This window comes from Antechinus flavipes, chromosome 2 (assembly GCF_016432865.1).
Source record: "Antechinus flavipes isolate AdamAnt ecotype Samford, QLD, Australia chromosome 2, AdamAnt_v2, whole genome shotgun sequence".
Classification (NCBI taxonomy): Eukaryota; Metazoa; Chordata; class Mammalia; order Dasyuromorphia; family Dasyuridae; genus Antechinus; species Antechinus flavipes.
This window is the reverse complement of record NC_067399.1, coordinates 366,021,522-366,038,059: the sequence shown is the minus strand read 5'-3', so window position 1 is coordinate 366,038,059 and position 16,538 is coordinate 366,021,522. Positions and strand designations below refer to the sequence as shown.

Below are 16,538 nucleotides of genomic sequence, written 5' to 3'. Positions count from 1 at the left end.
CACTCTTTCTGGTATTGTTTGCTTGCATTTTTGTTTTCCTTCTTGGGTTTTTTCTTTCTTTCTAGATTCAATTTTCCTTATGCAACAAGATAACTATATAAATATGTACACATATATTGGATTTAACATATACTTTAACATATTTAACATGTATTAGACTACCTGCCATCTAGGGGAGGGGGTGAAGGGAAGAAGGGGAAAAGTTGGAACAGAAAGTTTTGCAAGGGTCAATGTTGAAAAATTACCCATGCATATATTTTGTAAATAAAAAGCTATAGTAATAAAAAAAATTTAAATTAAAAAAAAAAGATGCTAGCAAAACTGCTCCAATCTGTATACAAGTATGACCTAGCAGAACAGAAATGAAAAGGAATGAGAAAAGAGTTGTTCACCTCTTTGAGGAGGGATAAAACTTGACTAGCATAGGAAGTGAGATGGGCCAAGTCTGGAACACACACTGACTTGTCAAAATGTCTAAGGTAAAATTTGAAGCATGAGGACCAGATAAAAATTGTGCTGGCCAAATTGCTAAACAACTACAAAAGCAAGAATCCAAATGCCAAGAATCATAAAAGAAAGGGACTAATAATAAAAGCAAGAGAAAAAATAGATGTTGGTCCTTATGTGATTGATTCCTTTTCTTTATTTGTATTTTATTATGTTTCATTTTTACGTCTACTCGAAGTTTGTAGTATTTAATTTTTAAGCTATGATATGACCTTACATTTCTTAACATGGGATGTTATATGTAATGAATACTTTTGAGACACTCTCCTAATCCCCACTAACATTAGTTGGTCAGGTTCCCAGAAAGTGGTTGCTTCTTATCATTGCAAAATCTGGGGATGGCCATGAAGTGTTAGGGGCTGGTTATTTAATGTATGAGTTCATAAGCCCCAACCAGCGGGGTTCCCCATTGATTATCAGTTGATACTAGTCAAATTTAATTAGCTTTTATTTTTATTTTATTTATAAGAGTACTTACTAACATAGTAATTAAAAAAAAAAAAAGCACTTAGTACAAAACAATCTCCAGAATGTGTGCCATTTCCACTTTATAGTACATACATAATCCAAAGTAAAGGGGTAAAACCTTAAGCAAGCATAGGTGACAAAGGATATAATTCCTGGAAGTTTCTTTGCTGTATACGTCAAGATGTTTCCTTAATATGGCATAGTTTTATTTTGTTTTGTTTTATAAACTGAACTCCTTGGAGAGCAAGGACTAGGAAACTATAGCTCATGGGTCAAACCTAGCCTACTGCTGATTTCTTGCATAGCCTGTGAGTTAAGAATGGTTGAAGAAAAATTGTCAAAAGAATATTTTGTGACATGTGAAAGTTATGCAAAATTTGTATCAGTGTTCATAAACAAAGTTTTATTGGAACACAACCATGGTCGCCTTTACATGACCATGGAAGAATTGAGTAGTTAGAATGAAAATCTTACATGATATTATCATTGCTTTGTACTGTGACTCAGCACACTGCAAATTGCCCTAATTCAGTTAATAACTTTTGATAGTGTTTTGAGTATCATGGGTATACTCTACTAGTACATTTAATTTATTTTTATTCCTAGTTCATACTATTATGTCGAAAAAAAAGTTATGTTTGCTTGATTTTTTTCTTTCTTATTTTCTTCTCCTTTTGATTTGATTTCTCCTGCACAGCATGATAAATGTGGAAATATGTTTAGAAGAATTGAACGTGTTTGACCTATGCTGGATTGCTTGTTGTCTAGGGGATGGGGGTCTTCCCTCCCTCCCTTCCTAGAAGAGGGAGAAAAATTTGAAACACATGATTTTGCAAGTGTAAATGTTGAAAACTATCTTTGCATACATTTGAAAAAAAAGCTATTATAAATTTTTAAAATTTACAATTTTTGGAGTTGAGGGTTGAGATTGAAGTTTTCCTGCAGACTTAATAATGTTTCTTAATGGATTCATCCTAGAATTATAAGACAAAACTGAATTTAAATGTAAAACTTACCATACTAAAATCAGTTTAGGAACAAATTGTTTGAAAAGTAATATTCTTTGTACCCTTCTCTGTCAAAAGTTTAAAATCATAGTTGTCCCCATTCCCACACAAATTTGAAAATAAATATATGAATTTAGACTACATTTCCAGCAGCATTTTTCAGACCTCAATATGAATACGAAAGAAATTTCTACATTTCAAAATCCATTAAACTGTGCAATTGACGAACTTCAACTTAACCTTTAATTGAAAGTAATTTATGTCCAAGTAATTATATGTTTAAAGGCAAATATTAAAGCCCAGCCTTTATTACACCCTAATTATTTTTTACTTTCACCATTATGGGTAGCTTACTTAGAGCCTCCACAAAGGATTCTATATTTTTTACTAGAAGAATATATTCTTCTGAGGGTAAAAATAAAAAGCAAAAAGAAATCCTCATAGAGGGAACAATGGGAGCCTTTTAAATGGAATTTATATTTCCAGACAGGAGCCTGGGCAATCAATAAGACCAAAAAAAAAAAAAAAAAAAAAATCAGTGCCTAAGTCTTAAGTCAGTCTTACAAATGAACACAAAAGGCTTGATTTCCATCGAAATCAAATTGCATCCCAAATGCATACACAAAATCTTAAACATCAATACTTATGGAAGAAAATAATTACAAAGTCATTAAATAATAAATGTCCTAAAGGAAATAAACATTAAATCAATAAATATAGTCAGTGAGAAATTAACTTGACAATAGTGATTTACATGGAAGAGATGAACTTGCCATATAACTAGAACAGAATATAATACCTGAAAAACCTGAGAGACATGGAGACCAAGAAAATGATTAAAGCCTGAGAAGAAAGCCTGTAAGCTTAGTCATTAATCCTCTACGAAAGGCACATAGGTCCTGCTAGCCTCAGCCAGCCTCTTAAGGCTACCACAAATACTACTGCTACCGTGGCCACTGCAGACATGTTTTGGGCCTGAGAATGAGGTTGGCAAGCTAAGATCCAGGGTAATGAATTCTCTTGGAGGAGACTCAAGCAATCTCTATGGAACTCCAGAAAAAGTTTTTCAAAGATGGCATCTAATACCTTTGGAGAATACATTCAAAAAGTCAGATCCCCCAGAAAGCAAAGAAAGCAGCATCTTTGAAGAGTCTTCCTATACAGGTTTATTATCATTTGAATTCCCCTGGTGGGAATGTAATACCAGAGGAACTGAGGCAAGCAGATATTGGTTTTTAATCTTTAATGTGGAGTTTAAGTTAGCTAACTGCATGGGACTCTTGTCCAAAGCATTCGGCCCAGATGAAACGAGGCAGGGAACTTATATGGGGCTTTAGCTAACTAGGGTATGCAAGCAGGGACAAGCCATAATTGCAGGAAAGGATCATAACTTAGTCCTGACAGGATAGGGGTCAAGATAAAAAGGTGGCAGATAGGAGACAGTGAGGCAAGGGGGAATACTCGAAAGGAGGGGGAAATTATCCTAGCAAGGATTGAGATAATGCACCTGGAGTTTAACTCAATGATATGTAAAGGTGATAGAATCTTCAAGAATTTTCCAAACCTAATAGCAAGAAAGGGGGGGTGGCTATGACTTTTTTTTATTCCGAGCTCAACAGGAAGACTAGTGACATCTTTGGTGTTGTGACCAGCACAATACAAATGGTTGAAAATAAGGAGACCAGATTGCTGATAATTCAACAGAGTCATTTATTAAGAGAAACTATGCTGCTTATATATCTTAAAACCATATGTTATTATGAAAAGCATTATTCTGTGACCAACCCTGGTTTCTATTTTCTTTGATCTAATTCTTGAAGCATGTTGTTATTTTCTGGAGATTCAATCTTGTGTAAAGTTCACAATGCCCCAGTAAATGTACCAGGACCATATGCTTTCTCATGATCTCAAGCTTAAATACACACTTGATTAATTTTAGCAGGAGGGGAACATCCCAGTTATTGAAGTCTCTAGCTTCCTGGGAGTTTTCTACATTTGGGTCTCCAGTCATCATTACCATATCATTAGTATATCCAAACAAGCCCAAAGATCATATTGTCTTATGTGAAGGTGAGGACACAAAATTTCTACTCAGAGCTAAAGAGAATACATAATCATCTTCAAGAGAAGAACATGATGAGAAATGTGACAAAAGAAAGGAAGATCGAGTCAAGGAAACAGAGGCTAAACCCAAGCCTAACAAGCACAGCCCAAATTGGGCCCCAAGTCTCACTCATACAACAAAGTCCTCAATCCACCAGGTGACAAATTCAGCATCTCTTTCTACTAAATGAAGCTAGTAACAGCATCTTCAGACTAGAAACTCTTCTGTTAAGGTGTCAAGATTTATAGTTTCTATATACTACTAGTTGGGATGGGGGAGGAAGAAAGGGGTTGGTCATATATATGAAAATTTTCATGGAGCTCATTGCTCAGACTTGTCTTCTAGAAACATCTAGGGTTACAGAAGACCAGGGAACAAAGAAAATAAATGTTCTGAGAGCAATAAGAAATTCACCAGATTTGCATCCAAAAATTAGTACCAAATATGATTCAGTGAAAGAAAATGGAGAAAGAGCTCTTGCTTTATCTTCACAGATAGTAGGAATATCTGTATTTTGGTGGACAAATGTGCATCTAGGGAAAGTCCTGCAGTAGTAGCCATTGACAGTGTCACTAGGCGACTAAAAATCCATGTAAATCATGTTTTGGACAAATGTTCAAAGAATGTTCCCCCTCCTTTATCAAGTAAAGGGATACAACTTGTGTTTCAGAAACTAATAGATCATTTAACTCACAGAATCTTTAAATTATAGAGTGATGATATAGGACTTTTACTTTTTATGAGGACACTAATAATATTAAATCTATTTGTGTTCCTTTAAGTTTGCCTTCACAATGCATTGTTTTTCAGAAATCCTATGAGGCTTTTTAGCCTCTTTCCCACAAAAGCCAGGGAAAGATTCATTAAGCTGCAACTTGAAAGGGGTATTGGATTTGATTTGACCTCTGCAAGAACTTCAGTCACAGTCAATTTTCCTTTTTCTTGGCTTGTAGATCTATTCATTTTTATTTTAATTAAAGCTTATTTATGTTATATACATGGATAATTTTTAACCTTGATAATGTTAAACCTTGTGTTTTAATTTTTTTCCTCCCTTCCCCTTACTCCCTCCCCCAGATGGCAAGCAATCCAATATATGTCAAATGTGCAATTCTTCTATACATATTTCCACAAATTTCATGCTGTACATGAAAAATCAGATCAAAAAGAAAATAATAAGAAAACAAAATGTAAGCAAACAACAACAAAAAGAATGAAAATACTATGTTGTGGTCCACATTTAGTTCCCACTGTCTTCTCTCTGGGTGCAGATGGCTTTCTTCAATATAAGACCATTGGAACTGTCTTGAATCCTCTCATTGTTAAAGAGAGCCATATCTATCAGAATTGATCATTGTGTAATCTTGCTGTTGCTGTGTATTATGATCTCCTGGTTCTGCTCATTTTATTTACTGTCAGTTCATATAAGTCTCTCCAGGAATCTCTGAAATCCTCCTGTTGATCATTTCTTATAGGACAATAATGTTCCATAACATTCATATACTATAATTTATTCAGTCATTCTCCAGCTGATGGGTATCCATTCAGTTTCCAGTTTCTTGGTACTACTGGTGAAACACTGGTGAATCAAAGGTTTGTGCGTAGTTAAATTGTATGGGTAAATTGTATCTAATTGACTTAAATTCATTAATTTCTCCCTGCCATTTTTATAAGCCTTAAATGCCTTCAACTGTGTGTGCCCCTCCCCAATGACAATTGTCTACCAATTTTTTTTTTTTAAAGCAGGGGAGTGGGGCCTTCCAATCTTTTTCAAAGGCCTTATTAACTTATCCAATTTTTTATGATCTTTTGGTTATTCATATTTGTCTAAGATTTTTTTCCACTATAATCAGTTGATAGGGAGAAAGACAAATCACTGACAACTTTAGTTCTTCAAAATAAACATTTTGGACAATATTTAAAGAGCTATTTTTAATGCTGTTCAAATACCAGTTGATGACTAAGCATTAAAGAGTAAGCAGAGTCTCAAATTTTCCTTGTACAAGTTATCATTTTGGGGAATTTCTGCAATCTTCTGTCCAGTGAAATTGGAAACATTAGATCTGGAAATTAACTAAAATGGTAACATACAATCAGTAGATAAAAAAGAGTTTTTCAAATGGAGATAATAGACTACAATTTTCTTGAAGCTATTCTAATCACATTTCATTATAAAATCCATTTGATCCATTTAGGGAAATGTTCCTCAGTCAGACTAAATAGCACTGTATTTTTATAATTTCATAAACCCTTGTATTCTGGAACAAGTTTTTACCATGCAAATAGAGCATATAAGGCTTCATGATGGATATCTACAAGATGAACACCAAATTCTGGATTTCTACATAGAGTATTTAGCAAACTGACACCTTATATTAATATGCAGCCATTGTCCTCAATATTTAAGTGCTTGTAGAAAGCTATTCTTAAACACTTCTTACTTGCCTACTTATGGGAAACTGGCATATGAAATTTGTTTGCTACAGGTTTTCCTTTTTGAGGATTTTGGAGACTCCTTTATAGTCAAGATTTACTTGCTGTTTTCTGAGCCTACAAAGTACAGATAATACCCAATTTAACTAATAGGTTCTGTTTGAATATTTTGGAAGTCAGTTGTCCGATTATTTATATGGAGAGACAATATTGTTAATGGTGACTAAATTCTTAGACTGGATCACATAAATCTATTTAACCCAGAATATAACTGAACTATGAGACTAATCACCATTTATAACAATGTGCCTATGGGAAAACACATTTTAGATACTAGCTCCTTGTGGCAGTAACATACTTGTTAGCCATATCCCTGTCAATGATAATTCCCCCTTTCCATGTGAATTCTGAAGCTCTAAGCCACTAGTGGTGATTTCTGGAACAAGAATTCCCGCAAAGATGGAGTATCCATTGGGGAAGATGAGCAGATATGTTGTTTTAAATAGAGGCAGAAAGGCATTGTTTTCCCTCCCCTTTTCTCTTTTCCGTGTTTCTTACTGTATCTTGCTGTTGTAGGCTCTGAAACTGGGACTCTGGAATGGTAGGAAAGAAATGTTAATGCATCTATGTTCTTTTGCATGTTTGTTAGAATTGCCTATATTTAGAGATCCAAAGACTCCTAACATCCTATTCTCAGTTTTTTTTTTTAAATTCATTAAGAAATTAATTGTCCTTGTATTTTTAATTATGCCTTAAAACTTATTTATATGCAGTTGGAACTGTGCCAACATTTTCTCTATAACTGTGTCAAGAAACTGTGCTTATATTTCTCACACTGTAATTTTGATAGGGCATTCTCTTACTTTTGCGGGGCAGAAATATGAATAATAGTTTCATTTAATCTGGCAATCATGTAATTAAAAAAGAAGAAGAAGAAGAAGAAGATAAGCAGGTAAACACAGGTACACAAAATTTCTCAAGGTAGAAAGATTTATATGGATTGCTAATGATGATAACTTATGTAAATATAAGTTCCTATCCTGAGATGATTATGAATAACCTTAATGATTGCCGATATACTGCTGATCAGAGGACACTATTCTTCTGGGAGAATGAAAACAGTTTCCATGACAACCATTATGAAGAAAGATACTTAGGATAAAGAAGAGAAACCATCTGCATCCAGAGAGATAACTATGGAGACTGAATATGGATAGAAGCATAGTATTTTCTTCTTTGTTTTTTTTTTCCTCATAGTTTTTTCCCTTTTGGTCTGATTTCTCTTGCAAAACGTGACAAATATGGAAATATATTTAAAAGAATTGCACATATTTAATCTATAACAGATTGCTTGCTCTCTTGGGTAGGGGGAAAATAAGGGAGGGAGAAAAATCTGAAACACAAAGTCTTACAAAAATGAATGTTAAAAATTATCTTTACACATATTTGGAAAAATAAAATACTATTGAAAATAAAATGAAAAAACAATATCATTATCTAATCTAAATTTGTCATAATCTAAATCTTACTCAACTAAATCTAAATAAACATAATCTAAAATTGTCATAAGCAGTGGCTGTATTTTCCAAACAGTATTTCTCACATATCTTTACTACATTTCTCCATGTTTATTTAGCAATTTACTACCAAGATCAAATGTTCATCACTTTATTTGGACAAAAGCATAGCTAATCTGATTATCACAGTTATAGACAAATAATTTAAAAGACTGTGCACCTTAGATGGCAGGGTCAAAATGGAAAGAAAATGAGACAGGTAACAGTTGGGCAGAATCAAAGGTTGGGAGGTTGTTGGCTGTCACACAGAAGAGGGATTTTGCTCTGCTTGGCCTGAGAAGGCAAACTGTTAAATGTAAGAACAAGTTATTGAGATGATTTCTTCCCTTAGGAACTTCAAAAATGGGAAAGGATTTCATTCTTTGACTCTTCTACACTATGAGAATTTTTCATTTAAGGGACTCTGCACAAACTGAGCATTCTCTTTCATTATAAATGTAGGTATATCATAATGTCACAAAGAATTCCCTTATCTGGCATATCCTAACTTCAATATTCCAACTGCCTCCCTTCTCTGTTCTTTCCTTACTCTTCCAATAAAAGAGATGCCAGATTTTCTCATTTTGTATCTTCTACCCCTTTCAGAGTCAACTGATATAGCATCTCTAAAGGATAATCACTAAGAAATTGAAAATGTTAATTGCAGTAATTAATGTGAAATTGCCATAATTAACACATGAAAGGGCTTAATAACTAGGGAATAACAATAGCTACATGGATTTTCTATTGATCAGAATGAATGCTGAACAAATTTATAATGAATTGAGAGAAATTTATTATTTCTCCCTCACATTAATAATCAATTATTAAATGAGGGCCAGAATTTTTTTCAGGACGCTATAGGTTGTTCAGGATATTGAAGGATATTGCTGATGATAATGAGATTGAATTACCTTTTTTTCTCAATCTTACTTAGACCCTACCCAACCTTAAAAGGAATTAAATCTAAGGTGGGGAAGCCCACTGTGCTCTACGGGGTACAGATGGAGATAAATCTTTGATTAGATTGTTCAAAGCTTGGCATTTTAGAAAGAAGTGACATAATAAATGTTCAGCTCTCAACCCCTCATTAGAATAGGTCCATCTCTTATTGTAATAGTCATTTTCTCTCATTGTTAACCAGAAACTCAGTCTTCCTAAGGCAATTAAACTGTCAGCACACCATGTGTTTTGGCGTTTGAGCATGTCACTAATTTTATTGGGGATGTGTTAAGATTATTAATTAAATGGTTAATTACCCAGAAATTGTTTCTCAAACTTTTAAAGCACAGAACAAAGTATTTATTAAGCCATTAATGTACAATGCATTATGCTAAGTGCTGAGTATATACATAGAAAAGTAAGGCTGCTCTCAAGGAGCATTCTAAATGGAGGAGATAACACAAATGTGCTTCATGGTTCTTCACCAAAAAAAAAAAAAAAAAACTCATGTCATTTTCTGATATTAAACCATCCAACAGACCTTGGGGGAATTTTCAGTTAGCTGTGGCGACAGTACCTGTATATGTAGTTTCCAGGCTGCGTCTCTCTAGAGTTATTCCCTGGTATAGTGGCTGAAGGTATTGGGCTTGAAGCACTGTTATTTCCAAAGTTCTCAGGGGCAGGGGCCTAGCCTGCTTTCATCAGGAACTGATGGTAAAGGTGGTAGTGAGTTTGACTTACCTGTCACAGCTACCTCCTGTTTCTCTCTCTCAAGGTACTGCTTCAGTTAGGTTAGTTTGCCTGCCATGCTTGTGAAAAGTCGTGGGAGTGGCTGGTCTCTTTTCCATAGGAGTTGCTTCCCCCAGGTGAAGGTTGTGCTGGGGTCTGCCACTCTCAGAGCTGTTGTGGCCAAGATTATGAGAATCCATCCCTAAACGAATAGGACTATTTAATACAAATTCTGCATCAAAAAACTCATGCGTAATTGTGATTGCTTTTTATCTATTTTGTAACTAAATTCCATAAAATAGCCTAAAACTGCACTAAGACTTTTGGAGTATCCTGTATATATATACATTGTCTCTTACAACTAGAATTTAAACAAGGATGGTTTTTTTGGTTGTTGTTGTTTCATTTTGTTTTGTTTTGTCAGAGGTAGGCATAGTACCAGACAAATTGTAGATAATCAGCTCTTAATGATTGATTTAATAAGGCTCAATGAGTTGAGATTTCAAAGAGTCCAATTTCGACTTAATACAAGAAAAAAATTTTCTGGACAATTTAATCTATTCAAGAAAATAGGTTTTTTTGGGGGGAAAAAAAAGCTGAGTTCCCATGCAAGTTTTCATGGAAAATTTAGTTAACCAAATGTTAAATATTAAGCAAAGGAGATTATTAGTCTGCCACTGTTTGAATTAGATGGCTTTGAAAATCCCTTTCTAGACAGAATTTAAGTGGTGTGTAGCAAGATGTAGATACTTAAGAGGTTAAAATTAAGAACTAAAAATGATGGAAATAAGGGCTGGTAATATGGTATGAATACAGCACATGCCAAGTAGCCTTTTTTTTTTTTTTTTGCATTTAAACCAATTACCAAAATGGTTCTCTAGCCAGAGTGACCATTTAGTCTGCTGAATCTCTGAAAAGCGTTGATAGTAGATGAATGCACTGATTTTTGTGTAACAAATAGGCAAAGACTGCTCCAACGAAGATTTACCCTCTGGAAAAATATATCAATCAGTTGGTAAAGAAATGCAGATATCCCAAAAGTTATTCATTATCAGTGTGAGAGATTGGTTTATAACCAACCAAAATCAGGAATTCTAAAGTTTTCTTCCAATGGCCAGAAGGAAAAAAAAAAAAAAAAAACCAAAAAACAAATAAAAACGACCAACTCATGAATGGAAACAACTGTTTGGTTCTCATTTATAATGACCTAGGATCATCACCTGAGGAGACTTCTAAAAATGCTCCTTGATCCATCCTTCAAATAGAACATGATGCATAGGAGAGTTTTGGGTTTCCAAAACCCAAAGTCTGTAAATATCAATTTGTGTCACTATGGTTTCTAAAATTATATTGTGTATAGACAGATCAGAAGGTTGTGTGAAGGCATCAAAACATTAACTTTTCAGAGAGCAAAGTAACATGGTATGAATACCAAAATGTGACAGGCAGGGCACTATAAAGAACAGCGTACTAAACTCAGAAGTACTAAAACTCAAAAAGATCAGAGACTGGCAAGAAACACTGAAAAAAAAATGTCTTTTAATTGTTGCAAGAAAAAAAAACCATTTGGTTAGAGTGATAACAGAAAGCAGTTTCTCCACTTGTATTGGCTTTTGCCAAGAAAGAACATCTTTGAGCTGGAGAGAACAGGACAAAGGAAATTAATGTCAAGACAATAGAAAAAAAAGATAATGAGCTGTTCTTACTGAGTTTAAAATATTAGATTCAAACAAACTGTGAAGGGGCAGCTAGGTTGCACAGTGGGATAGAGCACCAGCCCTAGAGTTAGGAAGACCTAAGTTCAAATGTGGCCTCAGACACTTAAACTTCCTAGGTGTGTGACCCTGGAAAAGTTACCTAACCCCAATTGCCTCACAAAAGAAAAAGAAAAAAAAAAAAAAAAAGGAACAAACTTAAGAATTGGCTAATAACAACACTGAGTTCCTTCAAAGATTATAGAGAATAAAAGAGTATTAGACAAAAGCAAAATCTTGTCCTGGTTTTTGAAAAACCAAAAGAGAATGGAGTCTGCAGACTATAAACTGATGAGCTTCACATTAACAAATTTATTACCGTTATGATTAATGAATAGGTAGGAAAGGAAGAGCGTGTTTTATTTTGTTTTATTTTTAAATCAAGACCAGGTCGTGCCGAACTAAATTCTTCCTTTTGAAAAAAGATTATTCCATTAAATAAAGTACATAGTTTAAGAAGTCTCTCCTGTGCTCTTCTTGTGGAAAAAAGAAGATATAGATTGCATGTGTGTTGAGAACTATCATGAGAGTGTCATCGTGTAGCTTGAATGTAGGCAAAAAACGTTAACCCTTAGTCCCTTCTCGACCTGTGTTTTACCTCTAGTTTTGGTTTGATTGTGGAGGAGAGAAAAAAGCTGAAGGCTTTGACCTCACTTTCAAGGTCAAGACATCACCCTCCAGACGCCTCTGGTCCTCTTTGAGAAGGACAATTAACAACAATGAAAGGAGATAGAATAGGAGTCTTTAGCTATTCCTCACCCTACTCCTAGGGAGAATTTAATTTCTGCCCAGGGGGCAAAGGCTTAGCTACTTTGGAGGCAGAGGTTACCGGCTAGCATTATAGCTATCTGTCGCCTTCATATTTTTAGTCCGAGGAGATGAGTGATTTACATATTCAAACTAACTTCTGATTGCTGTTTCTTTAATGGGGAAAACAGAACGACTCTAAGATTTTTTTTTAAGGCTTGACTCCCTTTCCACACAAAGAACACATATAGGGAAGAAGCAAAGAAATCCATTTGTTCAAGTCAAATCGCAAAAACAGACATCAGGGGTAAGTATATATAGGAAAATATATACCAGACAATACAGAGCAAAGGAGCTCTCCTATCATGACCTAGGGAACTCAACTCAACCTAGAGAGTCCTAGATCTCACTTATGGGAAGCTCCCCAAAGTCTCTCATAGAGCAAGCTGAAGAACAAGGAGACTGCTGGCTCCTCTAATGTGATTTTGGTTTTAAAGTCTCTTCCTTTAGCACCCTCAAGTAAGATTGACATCTCTCATCTTCCCTTTCCAAGGTGGAAGCCAAAAAGTGCCTGAAGTCCAAAGAGACTCAAAGACACAAAGAAAGAATGAAGAAGATGGGCCCACTGAATCTCCTACCAATAAAGAGAGAGTTCCAGACCAATGAGCTTTGGGACTGAGGTTACACATATATGGTGGAATTAAAACCAGATGAATGCTTATGCCCAGAATTTTCATTAATGTCTTGATGTCAGCCATGGATGGAGATCACCAGTGAGTGCCCTAAGGACAAATTGATGCAGCTTTTTCAAATGGGAATTACAGGATTCAGACATCTTTAATCATGTGGCAAGTATAAGTTTTTTATCTACTTAATTAAAGGTTTCTGGAGAAACAGCAGGTGAGAAGAAGCATAAGGTTTATATAGATGCTAGATTAGCAGAAAATTGTCTTCTCAACTGCCTGCTTCTATTCCATTCAGCTTCCTTTTAAACTTTGCTAAAAACTATACTGATATTTCTTTCACATCTTGGTCAGACACTTTCTTTACTAATCATATCACAAGATCATATCTTATTTCTCTGGTTTCTAATATTTCTCATATCTGTCTTTCTCTTGCCTGCCTCTCCAACTCTAATTGGAGTCAAAAAAGGGAGAGGGTTTGTTTGTTTGATTTTTTTTTTTATTAAAGCATTGAAAGTTCTATTCTGAATTACTCACACTCCCAAATTGTCTTCCCTCCCCATTCATTGTGAATATTTACCCCCAATATCCACAACCAGTCTGAACTTAGGTCAAGATAAGGGTGGTATGAGCAGTGCCTCCTCCTCCCCTCTGCTGAAGCAGTGAATTTTTTCTAAATCTCCCTTTCCATTCTTTTTCTGATAAACAGGAAACAATGGAGGAATTGAGACAATACAATTTTAATTTTTCTTTTTTTTATCATAGTTTTTTATTTAGAAAACATATGCATGGGTAATTTTTCAACATTGATCCTTGCAAAACCTTCTATTCCAACTTTTCCCCTCCTTCTCCCACCCCCTTCCCTAGATGGCAGGTAGTCCAATACATGTTAAATATGTTAAAGTATATGTTAAATCCAATATATGTATACATATTTATATAGTTATCTTGCTGCATAAGGAAAATTGAATCTAGAAAGAAAGAAAAAATCCAAGAAGGAAAACAAAAATGCAAGCAAATAATAACAGAAAGAGTGGAAATGCTATGTTGTGGTCCATCCTCATTTCTCATAGTTCTCTCTCTGGGTGTAGCTGATTCTCTTCTTTACTGAACAATTGAAACTGGTTTCAATCATCTTATTGTTGAAGAGGGCCATGTCTATCAGAATTGATCATCGTATAATCTTGTTGTTGCTGTGTATAATGATCTCCTGATTCTGCTTATTTCACTTAGCATCAATTCATGTAAGGCTCTCTAGGCCTCCCTGAACTCATCCTTCTGGTCATTTCTTACAGAACAATAATATTCCATAACATTCATATACCACAATTTATTCAACCATTCTCCAATTGATGGGTATCCATTCAATTTCCAATTTCTAGCCACTAAAAAAAGGGCTGCCATAAACATTTTTTGCATATGTGGGACCCTTTCCCTCCTTTAAGATCTCTTTGGGATATAAGCCCAGTGTTAACTCTTCTGGATCAAAGGGTATGCAAAGTTTGATAACACTTTAAGCATAGTTCCAAATTGCTCTCTAGAATGGTTGGATTCATTCACAAATCCACCAACAATGTATCAGTGTTCCATTTTTCCCACATCCCCTCCAACATTCTGCATTATCTTTTCCTGTCATCTTAGCCAATTTGAGAGGTCTGTAGTGCTATCTCAGAGTTGTCTTAATTTATACTTCTCTGATCAATAATGATTTTGGAGCATCTTTTCATATGTCTATAAATAGTTTTAATTTCTTCATCTGAGAATTGTCTGTTCATATCCTCTGACCATTTATCAATTGGAGAATGGCTTGATTTCTTATAAATTAGAGTCAATTCTGAATATATTTTGGAAATGAGCCCTTTATCAGAACCTTTGAGTGTAAAAATGTTTCCCCACTGTATTGCTTCCCTTCTAACTTGTCTGCATTAGTTCTGTTCGTACAAAACCTTTTTAACTTGATATAATCAAAATTTTCCATTTTGTGATCAATAATGATCTCTAGTTCTTCTTTGGTCACAAATTCCTTCCTCCTCCACAGGTCTGAGAGGTAACAATACAATTTTTCAACAAGAGTATACCACTAGTCTCCATGTCTTAAGCACTTTCTATTTTTCTCTCTAGCAGGTGGTGTTTTTTTTTTTTTTTTTTTTGTTTTTTTTTTTTGGTGATGGTTGGAGGATGAACAGATTGCTGTATGAAAAGACTAGGCATGGTAGGGACTCTAGCTCCTGCTTAATTTTGGAGAAAGTCAGTCCAGTTATTAACTCACTGGCCAAAGGCAGTGGGTCTAATTGCCTTGCTAATGCCAGAGTTATCAAACATAAATGATACCATCTGCTTCTTTGGGAGCTCATCCTCTTAAGCACCAAATTCTTACCACATGTACCCAGCAGCTGTGGACCCATTGAGTACCAGCTGTCCTGAAAGAATGCCTCAGAAGAAGCATCTATTCTCCGGACCTTTTCCTTCTCAACAAATTTTCAAGCAGGTTAGAAATTACAGAGATACCAAACAGAGTAGAGTTTGTCCCAAGGGGCCCTCAATGACCAGATACATAAAACAAAAATCTTTCCTTTGGGATCAATAGGCCTTTCTGTACATTTGTCACTTGTGAAGATTTGTATTTGATGAGAGAGTGATCTAGTATCTTAAGTCAAGATTACCTAAATCTAGAGATTTCAGCTAGACTTTCATCAGACATGTCCCTCTGCAGTTCCTCAATAGGAATCAAATCAAGAATAATGGAACTATGGAGTCAGCATTGCCACTGAATAGCTCTCTTAACTAAATAAAATCATCTCTGTTAATCATAAGTTTTGCATCAAATGAGAAAAATAGTACAAATTGAAATGATGAAAAAAAAATAAGTCAAGGAAATTTGGCCATGCCTCACATATCTGCAAATTACCAACTTGGTTAGATCTCGATTCATTTGAACTGTTGGAGCAAGCATGAATTTTTAAGGTCATGTCCTTGAGAAAGAATTACTGAAGAATTCCAACCAAAGTCTCTTAAGGTCCAAGGAGGAATATCTTGAACAATTTGAAGCATTTGGAAAATTCCAAACTTTCTAGTGTTTTAGCAGTGTCTGTATTATAATTTCTACAGACTAGACATATATACAGGTTTATAAGGAGCCCATCAAAGAATATCTGTCATATCTAAGAAAAACAAACTGTGAATTTGACCCAATCTAAACCTGGTCAGGTGCACTTTTTAGGTGCACTTTTTCGTAGGTACTCTTAAAAACGTCCTCTCAGTACTTTTCCCTTGGAACTTAAGATATAATGGGGACAACAGTAGAATCAAGATGAAAATATAGGATAGTCATGGCCTCAAAAGGAATGTAAGTGATTATTAAATCCATAGTCAGCCTATGAGAACATATATCTTAAAGATCAATTACAAAACAAAACCAAAAAAAATCCCCCCAAATTAATGAGCTGGCCCCAGGGGGAAAAAAATTGTACTGATAAATGGAGAAAGGCAAAACACTTCTAAAAATTACTTTATCATGTCACCTAGGTTAAAAATATAAAGGTTTTTGCATATTTATAAGTAAAACAGCTTTTCAAGACTTAAAAAAATGATGATAGGGGTCTGGGTGG

The 16,538-nt window shown here is 34.8% G+C and overlaps 1 pseudogene; it reads left to right on the top strand.

Moving 5' to 3' along the window:
- Nucleotides 1-470: 470 nt before the first annotated feature.
- LOC127546707 (jupiter microtubule associated homolog 2-like) lies at nucleotides 471-4,272 on the top strand (annotated as a pseudogene).
- The last annotated feature ends 12,266 nt before the right edge of the window (nucleotides 4,273-16,538 follow it).